The sequence below is a fragment of the Terrapene carolina genome, unplaced genomic scaffold (genome assembly GCF_002925995.2).
Source record: "Terrapene carolina triunguis isolate 2854851 unplaced genomic scaffold, T_m_triunguis-2.0 Scaffold85, whole genome shotgun sequence".
Classification (NCBI taxonomy): Eukaryota; Metazoa; Chordata; order Testudines; family Emydidae; genus Terrapene; species Terrapene triunguis.
The window spans coordinates 49,681,730-49,699,290 of NW_020664436.1; the positions used below are offsets into that span (position 1 = coordinate 49,681,730).

At 42.9% G+C, this 17,561-nt stretch overlaps 1 protein-coding gene across 1 annotated transcript in view; it reads left to right on the top strand.

Annotated features, from left to right (window-relative positions):
* Window positions 1–17,561, top strand: part of MAP3K5 (mitogen-activated protein kinase kinase kinase 5) — a 153,032-nt gene that overhangs the window by 15,492 nt on the left and 119,979 nt on the right. The window lies entirely within an intron of this gene.

The window sequence follows — 17,561 nt, forward strand, 5'->3', positions numbered from 1 at the left end:
GACCTCTCGAGGTCCCTTCCAGTCCTAGAATCTATGAATCTATGAATAAGAAAGTACTAAAGAAAAACCATACCTGTTCAAAAAACATGTACTTGTGTGACGAGTAGAATATTGCAAGGCTGCATTAATGTCTTGCTATGGGAGGACACATCTCTGTAAGGGGTTTCACTTCAACAGCAGCCTATTACAAGAATACATTCATGAATGCAGGGACAGAAAGCTGTGGTGTTGTTTTTTTAAGACTAGGTAGCCTGAAAGGTGAGTGGCTTGGTTGCTTCCGTTTCATCATTGCTGTCTGAACTTGTTTTGACTTTGAAAAAGGGAGCATTAAAGTTGAAGAATTTCTGATCACAAATCAGAGGGGAGATGACAACAGTGGGAAAATGGACGTATATACACTATGAAATATTACTCCTGAGGGAATTCTGTGCCAAAAAGTAAAACATTCTATGCACACAATATTTTAAAATTCTGCATATTTTATTTGTCAATAAATAAATGTGGAGGCCCCAGCATGGCATGGGGGAGCACAGGCCACTGGCTGCAGGGAGGTGGGAGATCACCCTGCAGCCCTCCCCCAGGACATGGACTCGGTGGTGAGGTTGCACCAGATCCTTACACAGCGCAAGGGCTAGGCCTGCCCCAGAAACACCCCAGGGCTCTGCTCCTTCATGCCAGGTACACCAAGTGAGAGGGACAGAGTCTCACACGTTTGTCCAGCCTTGGCCCCAATCCAGGTGTGGTGCAAGCAGGCTCAGCCCGGTAGGATCCAAGTGTAGAGGGGTTGAGTGTGGGGGGGATCCAGATGTGGGGTGAGAAGGTTCTGTGTGGGGCAAGCTGGGGGAGGTGTCCAGGTGTGGGAGGATCTGGATGCACAGGGGCTTGTTGGGTGGGTTCTGGGTGCAGAAGGAATGGGACTCTGCAGAGGGGTCCAGGTGAAGGTGGTTGGGGCTGAGTGGGGGGGTGTTTGGGTTTGGGGGCTCCAAATCTGTGGGGGAGGCTCTCCAGGGGCCTTAGGTGCAGGGGTCTTGGTGGGGAGTTCTGAGTATGGGGGGGTGAGGCTTGGGGGGTATCTGGGTATAGGGGTGTCCAGATGCACGGGTGTTGGGCGGATGGGGGAGCAGCTCTCCGCATAGTGACTGCTCCCCCTGTGGCTGAGGAGCGATGGGGTCAAGAAGTGTGTGTGTGGGGGAGGGGGGTTGCAGAGCTTCCTGCAGCCGGGGGAGGTTTGTGGGTTTGACCCTGCCCTGGCTGTTTCTTTCAGGAGAAGAGGAAGTTCTATCCTCCCCCACCCCTAGCTTAGCTGGGACCATCATGTGAGCCCAGCGTGGGGTAGGAGCCACCAGCCAGGGTGTCTCCTGCCCACCCTCTCCCCCTGCAGTGATTTACATCTCTGCAAGCTGCTCTGGGCGCCCGAAACAACATGGCCATGCTGCTGAGGAGGGGCACGTGACTGCTCTTGAGGCTTCCCTCTGCTTCCCCATCATTTTCTGTGGAGAAGCAAAGAAATCTGCAAGAGGAATTAATTCTACACATGCACAGTGGCGCAGAATTCCCCCAAAAGTAAAATATGTGAAAGACTGCATGACAGCCCAGCATAAACTAGAGCATCAAAGATACCCTTACAACTAGAAAGCTATTCTATAAAGTTTACTTGTTTCAATGGTGTATTTTGAGGCTTAATATTGTAAAGTGCTTGGAGATCTTTAGGTGCAAGGTGATATAACGTGGTAAAAAACCCCACTCAAGCTTTGGAGTGTCTCCTAATTCAAAAGAATACAGGGGAGGAGCCACTTTCTTACTAAAAAGAATATTGAAGGTCTGCACTGCAGAAAAGTTCCACAGAGAATCAAGGAAGTGAAGACCTCATATTACTAAATTCTGTCTATCCCATCCCTACTTACACCTGATTCAGTAGGGTAGGGTTGCCAACTTTCTACTCATACAAAATTGAACACCCTTGCCCTGCCCTGCCCTGCCCTGCTCCTCCTCCTAGGCCCTGCCCCATCCCACCTATTCTCCGAGGTCCCGCCCTCTGCTCACTCCATCCCCCACCCATCGCTCGCTCTCCCTAACCTCACTCACTCACTCATTTTCACTAGGCTGGCTCAGGAGATTGAGGTGTGGGAGTGGGTGAGGGCTCCGGCTGGGTGTGTGGGCTTGGGGGAGGGCAGGGATGAGGCATTTGGGGTGTAGGAGGGGGCTCTGGGGTGGGGGGTGGAGCCAAGGGGTTTGGAGGATGGGAGGGGGCTCTGGACTGAAGCAGAGGGTTGGGGCCTGGGAGGGGGTACGAGCTCTGGGCTGTGGGTGGAGGTTCTGTGGTGGGGCAAGAAATGAGGGGTTCAGGATGTGGAAGGGGGCTCCGGGCTAGGGCAGGGGCTTGGGGTTTGGGGGGTGGTGAGGGCTCTGGCTGGAGGTGCAGGCTCTGGGGTGGGCCTGGGGATGAGGGGTTTGGGATGCAGGAGGGTGCTCCGGGCTGGGATCAAGGGGTTCGGAGGGTGGGAGGGGGATCAGGGCTGGGGCAGGGGGTTGGGGCACGGGAGAGGATCAAGGGTGCAGGCTTTGGGTGGTGCTTACCTGAAGCAGCTCCTGGAAGCAGCGGCATGTTTCCCCTCCTGCTCCTACATGGAGGTGTGGCCAGGCAGCTCTGTGTGCTGCCCCGTCTGCAGGCGCCGCCCCCGCAGCTCCCATTGGCCGCGGTTCCCGGCCAATGGGAGATGCAGAGCCGGCGCTTGGGGTGGGGGCAGCATGCAGTGCCCCCGGCTGCCCCCATGTGTAGGAGCCACTGCTTCCGGGAGCCGCGTGGAACCAAGGCAGGCAGGGAGCCTGCCTTAGCTCCGCTGCGCTGCCGAGTGGACTTTAAACAGCCCTGTCAATGGTGCTGACTGGAGCCACCCGGGTCCCTTTTCAACTGGGCGTTTCGGTTGAAAACCGGACACCTAGCAACCCTACGGTAGGGCCAAAATACTGTAGTGGCGCTTTTAAAATATACTAAATTCTAGGCAAGAGCTCTCCTGCTCCTCTGTCATGGGTTGTGCTAGATGGATGTGTAAATGGGAAAACTTCCAGTCTCTTTTGTTTAATTACTTCTGTCTTGCTCTATCTCCTATTGTGTTTGTGTATGAATGAGCAGTGTGCTGATAAATTGATGCTTTGTCTGGTTTCTCAACTTTTTCTTCAAGAATAGCTGTCTGCCAGCTGGCCTCAATGAAATCCATCATATGTTATTACTAGTTGCAAAATTCTCTATGACCATCATCAGGATTCAAATGAATAGATCACAAGAAAGAGTGTATAAGTTGAAATTTTTAGAACTACAGTTCTTTCTGTCTTAATCAGTCAGTGTCCGGTTTCAACAGACCTGAAAATCAAATGGCATTTACTTGCATTAGATTTACAAAACTGGGAAAAGAGTTTATATTAATTATTGAATCTGCACAAATCTGAAATGCAAGCAAATAAATATAGCAGGACTTCAGCAGATGTGAGAGCCTTTTGTTAAAGGTAATATTGAGGCTTTTATCTGTAATTGCAGTGATGAGCAGAAGTAGATTATAAAATCAAATTACATGAGATGCAGATCTCAATGTGGTGCTTTCACAACATTGTCAGAGTAGCAGAAGAATAAATTGTATTCTCTTAGTAACGGGATGGGAGAATTGGCTTATTAATGACTATCTCTCAGATTCTCTGATTTATAACTATAAAGGATACAGTAGCAAAGCTCAGATTAATCTTGAAATAGTTTTGTTAATATGAAGATTAAATAAAACTAAATTGATATCTCTCTGCAAACTCCTAGGTACTCAAATTCTGAATGGAGCTTAATATACAAATGTGAAAACAAATGCTAAAATAGTCCATGGGGGGGGGAAATAGTGTGTGTGTGTGTGTTTATAGAAGTATATATTTTTATGAACTGTTTTAGTATTTGTTGTCACACCAGTACATTAAGCTCTATCTGAGAATTTCCTAGGTATATGCACACATTTTATATTTATCTTTATCTATATCTATATCGTGTGTATTTCCTGTTCATATTCTGGTGTATTTTAAATTCTGGCTAAAATAAACTCTGCTTCAGTCTCCCCATTAAAGTAAGAAAGTTCGTTGTAGTTTGTGGAATCCTGCAAGTCTTCCATTTATTTTCCATGGGAGTTGTGCGCAACATAAGACTGGTGGTTTTTACACAGGCAGCCATGTAACTGTATTTAATATGTTGAAAGCTTGCTCTATGAAACTGTGACCTTGAAGTGCTGTCTTTTATAGTACTGTGACACTATTTAATTTCTCCCCACCCAACCCTAAATAGTGTAGTGATTCTGATGAATATATGACTTGTGAACTTTCAGAGAAGTGTTGATTTATATTGCCAGTCTCAGATGGAAAAAGCTTCCAACAGGAAAACCATGTTAAACACTTGTAGTGACAACAAATAGGCAATAAATTACAGCAATATAAAGAAGGAATGGTATAGGATGATGGGTGTTAATTTTGACAACAAGATATTGAAGCTTTCTGTGGAAAGCAGAAACTTTTCATAAAAACTTAATTTTCCATCAAAATAATTTTGACATACATTTTTCAGCCAATCCTAATCCTGATAGGTTTACTTTTAATGTTAAAATTTCTTTGTAGTTTGCATTAGTTTACTGAATCTTAGAGGCAAATTTTGTTCCTCTTTTCCCTTCCAGGAGTTGAGGGCCCTGGATCCTTAAAGTGTGGGCTTTTTGGCACAGGGACTGCACCTTCTTATGCATCTGGGAACCACCACAAACAAATGATAGATGATTATAATTAGGGCCCTACCAAATTCATGTCCATGAAAAACACATCACAGACTGTGAAATCTGGTCTTTTATGTGCTTTTAGCCTATACTATACAGATTTTTTGGAGGAGACTAGCGTTTCTCAAATTGAGGGTCCTGACCCAAAAGGGAGTTGCAGGGGGGTCACAAAGTTATTTTAGGGGGTTGCGGTATTGCTTCCCTTCTGGGCTGCCTTCAGAGCTGGGCGGCCGCAGAGTGGTGGCTGCTGACCGAGGCAGCAGTGCAGAAGTAGGGGTGGCAATACCAAACCATGCCATCCTTACTTCTATGCTGCTGCTGCTGGCGGTGGCTCTGCCTTCAGAGCTGGGTTCCCAGCCAGCAGTTGCCGCTCTCTGGCCATCCAGTTTTGAAGGCACCTTCGCCACCAGCAGCACTGCAGAAGTAAGGGTAGCAGTACCGCAACCTCCCCTACATTAATTTTGTGACCCTCCCACAATTCATTTTTGCGTCAAGACCCTTACAATTAAAACACTGTGAAATTTCAGATTTATATATCCGAAATCGTGAAATTGACGATTTTAAAAATTCTATGACCGTGAAATTGACCAAAATGGACTTTGAATTTGGTAGGGCCCTAATTATAATGCATTGAAACTAGTGTGTGTTGCATTGTATTGGAGGTAGAATTGAGGGAGCTTGCATGCAGGGATGAAGGAGGGCATAAACCTTGTGTGTGCCACATAGCACAGTTCAATAGGGGTTGCTTGTTGGCTGCCATGGATGTGGGACTTGGGGTTACAGACAGTCAATCTGTGAATACGTGGCTCGGATGGTCGTGTATGTCTGTCTAGGTTGCTATTTTGGCCCCCACCACTGACATGTCTGAGCATAGTGACCACAGTGTTAGTAGAGGCAACTGCAGATCTACGGCCTTGGTGGTCACCATGAAACAATCTGCTGCTGCTTTGCAAGAGGAATCTTTCCCCCATAATCTCCCCATTGTAGAGTTCAGTTAATTGGACTGCATGGCAATGTACAGGATTTGTCCATTAATTCGTAATGTCTGGTATAGACTGTACATTCTCCTTGAGTCTTCACTTTGCATGGGGAAATGCTGACCCCCTAATAGTAGAATTAATTATTATTAGTTAATTTTTGCAAGATACTGAAAATTTATCTAAAAAAAAAAATCATCCTTGACCTGCACTCCCCTAGACACAACTAAGTATATATCTGTCCATTCCAATACGCATAAAGGATTTGGTATTTTTTAGCAGCTATTTAATTTCAGTCTATCAGGGTTCCTCTGTGGTGAGAATGCTATACCAGAAGGTCTTATAATTAGACCATAATGTGGAAGATGAAGGAAGTGGGTGTGTTGTAAAAGAACTGAACAACATTTTAGAGGCTTAATTTGGGCTCAAGTTATTGTCAATAAACGTTAAATAGCAGAAAAAGAACCTGGGTTCTGTGGTTTCAAGTGTGGGTTTATATATTTTTATTTTGGACAAATCTCCTTGCTTATAAAAATGAAAAGCTGTCCAGAATGGGAGACACTGTGGGCAGGTGGTGGTGAAGTGTCTCTGTGTAGTCCTTGTGTGATATATCATAATCCTAAACTGTTCCCCCCCCCCCCTTTTCCCACACTTTTACATTTACAGTTCTGTTACCCCTGTAGCAGAGATTTTTACCTGGACAGTTAAATTATTCTGAAAGCTGATATTGCTAGATTGGGGAATAAATTGTCTGTGGATTAAAGCTTCAGAGCAATATTCAGCATTGATGCAAGTGGGTGCAACTCTCCTTCAAGCCAAAGGAGTTGCCTTGCTTCCACTGACACTGAATTTGGCTCTGTCTTACTTAGGAGGAAGATGCACAAGTGAGGGATAATTCATAGATTCCAAGGCCAGAAGGCCTGTGTGACCACAGACCACTGTGATCATCTAGTCTGCTCTCCTGTAGAACACAGACCATAGAACTTCCCCAGAATAATTCTAGAGAATACCTTTTAGACAAACATCTAGTCTTGATTAAAAATTGTTAGTGATGGAGACTCCTCTACAACTCTTTGGTAAATTGTTCCAATTGCTAAATACTCTCACTGTTAAAAATTTTACACCTTATTTGCAGTCTCAATTTGTCTAGCTTCAGCTTCCAACCATTGGATCGTGTTATACCTTTCTTTGCTAGATTGAAGAGCCCATCATTAAATATTTGTTCCCCATGTAGATACTTACAGACTGTTATCAAGTCACCCCTTAACCTTCTCTTTGTTAAACTAAATAGATAGACTCAGAGAGCACAATCACCATAAGGTATGTTTTCTAATCTTTTAATAATTTTCTTGGCTCTTCTCTGAACCCTCTCTAATTTATCAATATCCTTCTTGAACTGAGCCCCAGAACTGAACACAGTATTCCAGCAGTGGTCGCATCAGTTCCAAATGTAGAGGTGAAATAAACGATAATAATGCCTAGTGTTACCCAGGTTTTTCAGAACCCAAAGCAGTGCTAACTTAACTGTTTCTTTCCAGGGGGTGTCAGGAATAAATCAATGGGGATACAGCTAAATTATAAATGATTGGTACAAACAAGAGTGCTTTTACCTAAAACTACTCTTTAGGTCTCAAGCACACACACACACACATGCTGTAGCAGTAGGTTCAGAGCATCCCAAACATTGTAGTTACCCAAAGTCTGAGATGGTTTCAAGTAATCAACAACCAGGCTTCCCGGGGCCCTCCTTCCGTCCAGCTGCTGGGGAGTTTAGGTGTCTGCTCCTTGCCCAAAGGACAGCTCCTTGTCAGCTCCTTCCTCAGACTTCTCCAAAGTGTATAGTTTTGCTTAATCTTTTATAACTAACTTAAACAATGCACATAACTCATAGTGACTCCTGGTGGGTCACCATAGTAACCCCTAATGGGTCACCAATTCTCCTAATTTCAGCAAATTACTCATTATCTCTTATCATCAACGCATTTCTAGTATTTCTGGTCATAACAACAATAAAACTTATAGGTCAGGGGCACTGAACCAAGGTCGGCTGTCCAAACATTTCTTCCATTCTCATGGTACATTAACTCTCTGTCCCATACTCCCATTCTGATTAGCGAAACTGCAGTCATGTAGCTATTTGGCCTTGTCTCTCAGAGCCTAGGATTATTCCTAGCTATATGGTATTTGGTTTTCAGCTAGCAGTGGCTGGACACACAAAATGGCTGACTGCAGTACTGTCAATTTCTGGGGTTAAACTAGCTCTGGCACTTTTCATCCATAGATTTTAGAGCTATTTGTGAATGAGGCAAGTATCGGGATCCTTAGATAGGGAAACTGAGGCACAGAAAGGTTTAAAGTGATTTTCTCACTGTTGGCATACCTGGGAATAGAACCCATGTCTCCTGAATCTCCGTCAAGTGACCTGTTCACTGGGTCACACTTGATCATGGGATGTGGGTAGGATATGGTTTATCTTCTGTGCTGTTAAGATAAATGTGAAAGGACATGGCCCTTTCTGTTAAACAGGTAGAGAAACAATGCACAAAAGCAATAATATCATATAGAATGGTTAGGCATTAAACTATTGTAAACACTACTAAAATGATTCTAAATTAATTGATAGGCAGTTTTATGATAAAAGCAACGAGGAGTTCTTGTGGCACTTTAGAGACTAACACATTTATTTGGGCATAAGCTTTCGTGGGCTAAAACCCACTTTTGGTTGTCATTTCTGCATACTATACTGCCATTTGGCTCTGAAGATGTGATATGAATGTTTGCGTTGATTGCTATGTACTCTTTACTCTGTAAATAACGAGTAAATACTTTCCTATTTTTTTTGCTATAGCTTTTGGCCATACAACTGACACTAAAGAAAACTAAAATCTTTGCTGTCAATGACTACTTGGCAATACCACGGGAAAAGCAAATACATACCTGTTTATCAGGCCTGCTTAAGCTAGTCTTGCAGAGATTAACTGCCTTTACACCAAGTGTTAACAATTTAGTTCAAATGAGTCATATCCGCTTTCTGTTGTGGGATGCACTAGTGCAATTACCTCTAAGGCTAGGCAGTCAATGTTAGCTTAGTGACACATTGCAGGATACTGACAGTGTCAATTGCAGGATACTGACAATTTCAAACATGTGTTGATCTGGTGTGAGATTTAAGGTTGCTTCACTAATTGACAAACATTTCTCAGAAAGCTAATGTTTAAAAAATAATAAACAAAATCCAGAAAGTTGATGTGGTAACTGAATGTCCAGATCTATTTTGTAGCAAACCTAGTGCAAACAAACTGTTGCCAAATTGTTCAGGCAAAAATCTCCCTCTCTCTCTTTTCTGGCTGTTCCTTAGGCCCTTTGTCTGACAGACAAAGCTGTCAGTACAAGGTGATGTCTTGTCATCTGTGCTCTGCTTAGGCAAAGTGAGGAGATATGCATCAGGTTAATGGCCTTTGAAATCTATATGTGGGTCAAGACTTGTAGATAGCCCATAATCATCGATGTAGAGAAATTTGATGAAAATTGCCTTTGCTGTGTAAAGGAAAAACAAAAAAGCAACAAAGATGCACTAGTCATTTTTTAAGATTATAGGAGCCGGGAAAGATTTAGCTGTGCTACTTCCATTAAAACTGCTGTGTTACCAGCTTTCAAAAATCATTAGTCAGACCACCAGAATGATGAGATTTAAAAATAATTATAAATTTTGGGTTCTTATTTGCCTTCTGGGTTTTTTTTCCTTCCCTTTTCTTTGAGCCTTTGGGCATTACATTGCCATGAGTTCATGTTTTCAAGTTTTTCTCCAAATGAGGGTTAAAGATATACTTCTTTTAAATAGAAGCTGAGATTCTCACGTAATTGCTCCACTCCAGGAGTTGGGGATTTAAGAAAAATACCAAACATCACAGGCGCTGGCAACACTGAAATCTGAGTTTTGTGTAAAACTTCATGCACCACGCTGACTACAGTGAGGGTTTACCTCTTTTTGTTAGTAATAAGCTCCGTCTTTTTACCGTAGTTTAGGTTTGGCCATTTGAATTTGAAATGGCTTTTGTCTTTTAACTTGTGTGTCAATAGGCAAGGTTACTTGTGTCTGTACAGTTGGGTGTCTTGTAGAGTGGGGTCCTGAGGCTGACTGGATCCTTTGGGCATTACCGCAACAGAAATAAATATACCTCTATGAATCCTAGATAACCAGCCCATAGCCAAGAGCTTTAGGAAAGAACTTGCTGAGAGGACAGGGCAACCTGAAGTCCAGTGAAATCAAGCTCATCCTGACCTCTAGGGATTATTAGTTCCATAATCCTGAGTACCCCACTAGGAATGCCTTTTCCCAGGCTCCTGGAAGTTTCACTTAGGTTTCCATCAACTGCAGCATACTTGTTGAGTAGAGCTGTCTGTGCGTGGGTTAAAGATGGTACAAATTCTGTTGATGCAGCTATTGCCATCAAAGAACATGCACTGCGTGGTTATAACTCCCTAAGAAATTTTTCAACTAGCAATGTAGCTAACCTAATAATGTATTATCTCTACTCATACCCTTCTAGCTCCTCTTAATCTTTCAAGTAACAAAAAATATATTCTGCCTATTTATAGAAGGCATTGTCCTGAATTCATTTCTTATATGGCAGGTGACATGTGTAATTCAGTTCCCTTTGACACCTTTCTAAATATTGTGGCATTTCTCACTAGAAAATTATAATTTGACAGGTAAGGCTAGGAAAAACGTGCAATGATTCTGTGTGAGAACACCTCAAATAAATGAACTGATTGGAGCCTAGATTTTTCCAACACAGAGCAAAATAAATCTCTTTATGAGACAATTTGTTTTACTTTGAGTGATTTACCTCCTGCCCTGAAGATAATCACGTTTCACTGGAACATGCTCCAAGCAGGTTTTGTATATTGATTTGTGTTTCCAAATAATAATAATAAAGTCTGTTTACATGTTTTAAGGTTAGCTTTCCAACTAACTACTCTCTTGGCATTTTAAATAAAAAAGGTCTTGTTTGCTTTACTTCAAAGCAGTGTCATCTGAAATGAATTACTCTAATTCATGAAAGTTCTTCTGATGTATACACATTCTCAAATCTTTGGCAGAGATAAGAGTTTTTGTTCTAATGAAATTGATTCTATTCTAATACAGGATACTTACACAAAAGGCAGAAGTAGGAAGAAAACTAATTCTTGACAAATGGTTAAGATGAAGGAGTGCTTCCCAATCTATTGTTGCTTTCAAGATTTTGTTTCAACTCCTTATGTATACTTTTATCTCTAGTTATAGACACATTCAGGGTGGGACTTTCAAAGGTGCTCTGCATTGGCCTAACTGGTCTCTGTTTGGATCCAATGGGAGTTTTATCATTGACTTCAGTGGGAGCAGTGTTAGGCCAAGGTGAATGCTTTTGAAAATCACACCCTTGAACTGTGCAAGTCCTACTGGTATCTAGAAGTCTACCGTTGTACCTTGTTATGTACCTTAGGGAAGTTCTGCAGGCGGGTGTCTCTCACCTGGACAAAAATACCTCTAGCATCTTCTTTTATTCCTTCTGGGTCTTATCTTGCAATCCTTTTTCTGGCAAAGCTTCCATGAACTTCAGTGGGAGTTTTACATGATTAAGAAGAACTGCAGGTTCAGGCTCTGTCACTCTTCTTTAAATCATTTCAAATCTTCTGGTTCTTTCAACATTTAAAACAATTAATTGTCTTCTGGCTAGGGCTAGATCATCCTCTCTGATTTTTGCTTCCTGATCTACTGTTGTGCCTCATGCAACCATTTTCCTCTTTGTTGGGCTCTGTGGCTGGATTACATCTCCCATGATACACTGCAGCAGCTCAGAAGGGAAACCCTAGTGCATCCTAGGAGATGTAATCCTTCTACACAGCACAACCCATAGAGGAGAATGGAGGCATGATACTATTTCGAGTCAGTTCCACTTGACTCAAAATAAAATATTTTTGTTTCTTTTTTTCCTGATAGAAAATTGAAAAATTTAGACAATATTGAACTTTTCTTATGGCAAATTTTCTTCCTGTTCTGTATAAAAAAAATGTGATGGGAGAAATTAGCTTTAATATGTGTGTAGTAATGACAGTGTACCAGTTGAATGATAGAAACACATTGATTTTCAAGATATAGTGTAGCAAATGTAAGTTAATAGCCTGTGTTCCTTAATATCCCGCAATAGGGATCCTGTTCACAATTGTAATCATAAATAGGTTCCTGCTGTTCTTGGTTAAAAATAACATTGTTTTCAAAGTTTTTGTACCTTGGGAAAAATATAAAATGTTGGCATAGGTTGCATCTTAATACTGTGGAGTCCAAAAACTCACAATATGTTGTTTATTTAAATTTGTTGAAGTAGCTTGCTTCAAACTCTCAAAACACTCTACATACAAAATAGAAATATTAAAAGGGCAACATCAGGTATTATATTACTTAAAAGCTCAATTCAAATTCAATGTTGATAAATGCAAAGTAATGCACATTGGAAAACATAATCCCAACTATACATATAAAATTAGTCTAAATTAGCTTGTACCACTCAAGAAAGAGATCTTGGAGTCATCGTGGATAGTTCTCTGAAAACATCCACTCAATGTGCAGCAGCAGTCAAAAATGCTAACAGAATGTTGGGAATCATTAAGAAAGGGATAGATAATAAGACAGAAAATATCATATTGCCCCTATATAAATCCATGGTACCCCCACATCTTGAATATGCATGCAGATGTGGTCGCCCCATCTCAAAAAAGATATAGTGGAATTGGAAAAGGATTAGAAAAGGGCAACAAAAATGATTAGGGATATGGAACAACTTCCACATGAGGAGAGATTAATAAGACTGGGACTTTTCAGCTTGGAAAAGAGACGACTAAGGGGGGATATGATTGAGGTCTATAAATTATGGCTGGTGTGAAGAAAGTAAATAAGGAAGTGTTATTTACTCCTTCTCATAACACAAGAACTAGGGGTCACCAAATGAAATTAATAGGAAGCAGGTTTAAAGCAAACAAAAGCAAGTATTTTTTCACACAATGCACATTCAACTTGTGGAACTCTTTGCCAGAGGATGTTGTGAAGGCCAAGACTATAACAGGGTTTAAAAAAGAACTAGATAAATTTGTGCAGGATAGGTCCATCGATGGCTATTAGGTGTCTCTAGCCTCTGTTTGCCAGAAACTGGGAATGGGTAACAGGGGATGGACCACTTGATGATTGCCTGTTCTATTCATTCCCCTGGGGCACCTGGCATTGGCCACTTCGGAAGACAGGATACTGGGCTAGATGGACCTTTGGTCTGATGGCCGTTCTTATGTTCTCCTTATTTATATTGTTCCCCCCTCCATTTATGTTGTTTCTATTTTGCAGTGCACGCTATCTCTCTCGGATCAAGCCTAGTGAATAGTGTTGATCTATAAATCTGTGCACTCCTAGCAGATCTTGTTTTCTTCCAGAAAGCACTATTATCTTATTGATTATTTATATTGTGGTAGGACCCACTGTGCTAAGTGCTGTGCAAACACAGCACAAAAAGAGAATCTCCAATAAGCTTACTATCCAGGTAAATCTCTACTAGCTCTCATTTCTGGGTTTGCAATAAACTTCAGACCAAAGAGGCAGCAAGCAAGAAGCTAAACCAGCCCAATGAAAGATCAGCTCTGATGACCCCTGCTGGGCTTGGTCCAGCCCCGGGGTCTGCCCCGGGAATATATTAGGCACAATAACAACAAGGAGTCCGGTGGCACCTTAAAGACTAACAGGTTTATTTGGGCATGAGCTTTCGTGGGTAAAAACCTCACTTCTTCAGATGCATACCATGAAAGCTTATGCCCAAATAAATCTATTAGTCTTTAAGGTGCCACCAGACTCCTTGTTGTTTTTGTAGATACAGACTAACATGGCTATCCCCTGATACTTAGGCACAATAGCAATTGATGCATTGCTGATTTGCAAATTTGGGTAAAGGATACTATTAGGTTATGAGTCTAAAGAAAGTCAGGCATATTGGGTTCATACTGTTCCTTTGGTCAGTCCTTTTTAATTCGAGGCTTGGGAAGAGTGTCCTGACATGCTGTGTTATTTATAGCTAGGGTGACCAGACAGCAAATGTCACAAATTGGGATGGGGGTGGGAGGTAATAGGAGCCTATATAAGAAAAAGATCCCCAAATCAGGACTGTCCCTATAAAATCAGGACATCTGGTCACCCTATTTATAGCAGATTTGTTTTCCTTAGGGTAGAAACTTTTAAAATGACAATTAGTAAGTTAAAACATTTAATAAACAAAAGTCTATATACAGTGCACTCAGAATGCTGCTACATCAATGGTTTTGTTGAAGTCTGGGAAGAATTTTCCCACCAGTGTTCCAGCTGTCTCTTTGCTCACCACAAAGAACACAATTCCCTTATCTGTCCTCCCCACTACATGAATGCCTCACATTTAAAACCATTTTTGGTAGCACTGGATTAGGAAATATTTGTCCCCCGGACTTCAGGGAATTGAAAAGTATTCTTCTGCGAGCTCCCTCTGCATGTTTGGATCAGAACTGTCTCCTCTAATCTGCATCCTTTTCTCAAATGGCCCTGGTGCACATGGGTTTGGGCCCCGAGTTCCTTTTGGAGCCAGAAGGTCTCAAGACTGAATTCCCTACCCTGGTCCAAGAGACTTTATTCCCCTCCCCCTACCATCCCTCAAAATTTAGCAAATTCAATATTGCTGAGTTTTTTGGGCACTTCCTCACTCCTGTGGGATTTTCCATAGGTGCAGGAAGTATTTTAGTCTACATTTAGGCAGATACGCAGCGTAGCTATACTGGAGCAAACACCTACTGCAATGGGGCAATTTACTCTTCAAATCAGTGGGGCTACTCCTGTGCTTGAAGTTAAGCATGTGATTAAATGCTTTGATGGATTGGGGCCAGAGTGCTAAGTATCTTGCAGAATTGAGTCATAAAGGGGCAGCAGCAGTGGCGTGTATTTTTTTTATATACACCTCTACCCCGATATAACACAACCCGATATAACACGAATTTGGATATAACGCGGTAAAGCAGTGCTCCGGGGGGGCGGGTCTGCGCGTTCTGGTGGATCAAAGCAAGTTCGATATAACGCGGTTTCACCTATAACGCGATAAGATTTTTTGGCTCCCGAGGACAGTGCTATATCAGGGTAGAGGGGTGTGTGTGTGTGTGTGTATGTATGTATGTATATGTGTATAATATATATATATACACACACACACACACACACACACAATATATGTATAGTAAAGCTATAGTAAAAAGACAGAAAATTGTAGTTTGTGTAGAAGGTTCTGTTCCGTATGTTTTCAAGGAGGAATTTCTAATCTTTCATGCAGATAGCAGCAGCCCCAGCCCCCATCCTGACAGAACAGACAGAGTTCTCCCAGCTACTTTGGAACGCTTTTGCTGCCTTTCTGTTAAATAACTAACTAAATCACACTCACTGTGATACCAACCCAGATTTTACAGGGTACAAATGTGCCAGCGCATTGTTGATATCCCTGAGTGCTGCTTTCCTTTGGTCTGTGTTCTTTGATGCTAATGAGAGAGCATGAGGATTTTTCTTCCTTTTGTATCTAGTTCTATGCTCATGCAAGCTATTACCATGACTACCTTTTCATCCTGTTGGTCTGGCAGGTTGTCTGTATTAGGACAGTTCTGTGTCTGACCTATTATAACGGAGTTGTCCTTTAAGAATCAGGTCCCACGTTGCTGTTGCCCCTTAAAAAAAAAAAAATACTAAGGATAGGTAGGCTAGAGGTGACCTCCCCACTGAGACAGACACACAGATTTGCCCCTCTCTGAACAAAACCAAACTCGTACATGCTTTGGAACCATGGAGCTGTGCACATTGTTGGCCTCTGCCTTCCTCCTCTCTCTCTCCTATTGTAACAAGTGAATGTGACAAATGTGTCTTAATTTAGGCTGTAAGCATGGTACGGGAGCCATGTCTTCCCATGTAATTGTAAAATCTAGCACAGTGAATCCCCCAAACTGTGGGGCGCACCCCCCTGGGAGGATTCGGAGGAATGGGGAGGGGGCGCCACACAGCCCAGCTCTGGCCCGAGCTGTAGCTCCACTCTGCCCCCTGCTCCACCTCCAGCCCAGTTCTGCTCTCATTCCCTCTTTGCCTACAGGCCAGCTCCCACTCTAGCCCCAGCCCCTTCCTGAGCCAACTGTGCATTAATGGAGTGGAGGCCTGGACAGATTCCATTACTAGTAAGGGGGGACGCGACAGGAAAAGTTTGGGCATGACTGCCCAATAGGAAAAACAAAATTAGAGGTGGACTTTCTCCTGACATCCTTCTTTAAGAAGGCCTGATGGTCTAATGTTCCGTACAGTAATTCAACATTTCACTGTCCAGGATGGAGAGTGGATAGTACATTTTCTTCCATGCCTCTGTCTGCACTCCATGTGCTAAGGTCTATCCATTTGGCCTTAATATTGTGTTTTACTATGTTCTTAGTAGTTGGGCAGACATTTTATCTGGATTATTTAAAGTTGCATTTGAAACAAAATCCAAAATGGTCACCTGCCATGCACAGAAGCCTGGATGAAGGCTGCTGGCCTGTGACATACAGCGACTCTGGGTTCTAGGATGACTACTTTTATATATATATTTTTGATACTCTTGGGAACAGGAAGCCTGTTTCACTAGGATAAGTCCAGGCACAGTGGGCCTTAATGCATGTAGACTGCTTATAAATAAGTTACTTTTTTGATTACTGGAGGGCACTGGGACCGAGGCAGACCCCCCTGCTTCTACCGTCCCGGCCCTTTAAATAGCTCCCGGAACCCTGGGGTAGTGGCAGCGGGGCTCCGGCAGCTATTTAAAGGGCCCAGGGCAGTAGAGGCAGCAGGAGCCCCGGAGCCCCGCTGCCACTACCCCAGGGCTCCAGCAGCGGGGCTCTGGCGGCAATTTAAAGGGCCTGGTGCTCCAGCTGCTGCTGGGAGCCCCAGGCCCTTTAAATTGCCACCTTAGGAAGCCGGGCCACCCCGGTATGGCGCACCGGCTCTTGTCTGTATGCCATACTGGGGCGTACCAGCTTACTTTCACCTCTGAGTAACTTTTCCCTGAACACAGCAGGAATCAGATTGCTCCAGGCCACTTAACTGGATAACCTGCAAGGAACTGATTTACACCAATGTTTCTAAGGAGCATCGTGATACCTACTGGGAAAGACTGGCGTGCAAGTCTGTTAATAATTGTTCACAGATGATCTTGTGTGGAGACAGCACTGCAGGCACCATACAGGATCTACTGAGTGTTTAATCACTATTATTGATTTCCGCTTCAGGTGTGGCTATTTAAAATATAGTCAGCACTGTACTGATAAAACCACTGCCAGGTTTGTTTGTTTGTTTGTTTTTGTTTTTTAACACATTAAAGAAAAAAAGGTAGTGTGGAGCATATTGGACTAGGTAGCAGATCCACCTGACTATGATATAGCCATGGTCGTGTGTAGAATGGGCTTCCATCTTGAATGGCTCCTTGCAAGTCATCTTCCTTTGGGAGGATTTAGGCTCCTTAAATACTTCAGAATTGCATCTTCCAACCTCATTCGTGGTCAGCCTTGTACTCTACTTCCTTCAACCTCAGTTCTGTAAACCTTCTGTAAAAGAATACCCTCTTCTGCATGCTGGACATGAACCCACCATTGCATTTTTCTTGTTCTCAACTGGTGAAAGACCGCAACTTTCTGGGATCGTCTAAGTATCTCCTAGTTTGTGACAAAATCAAACCACTGGATATTAAGATTACACTAA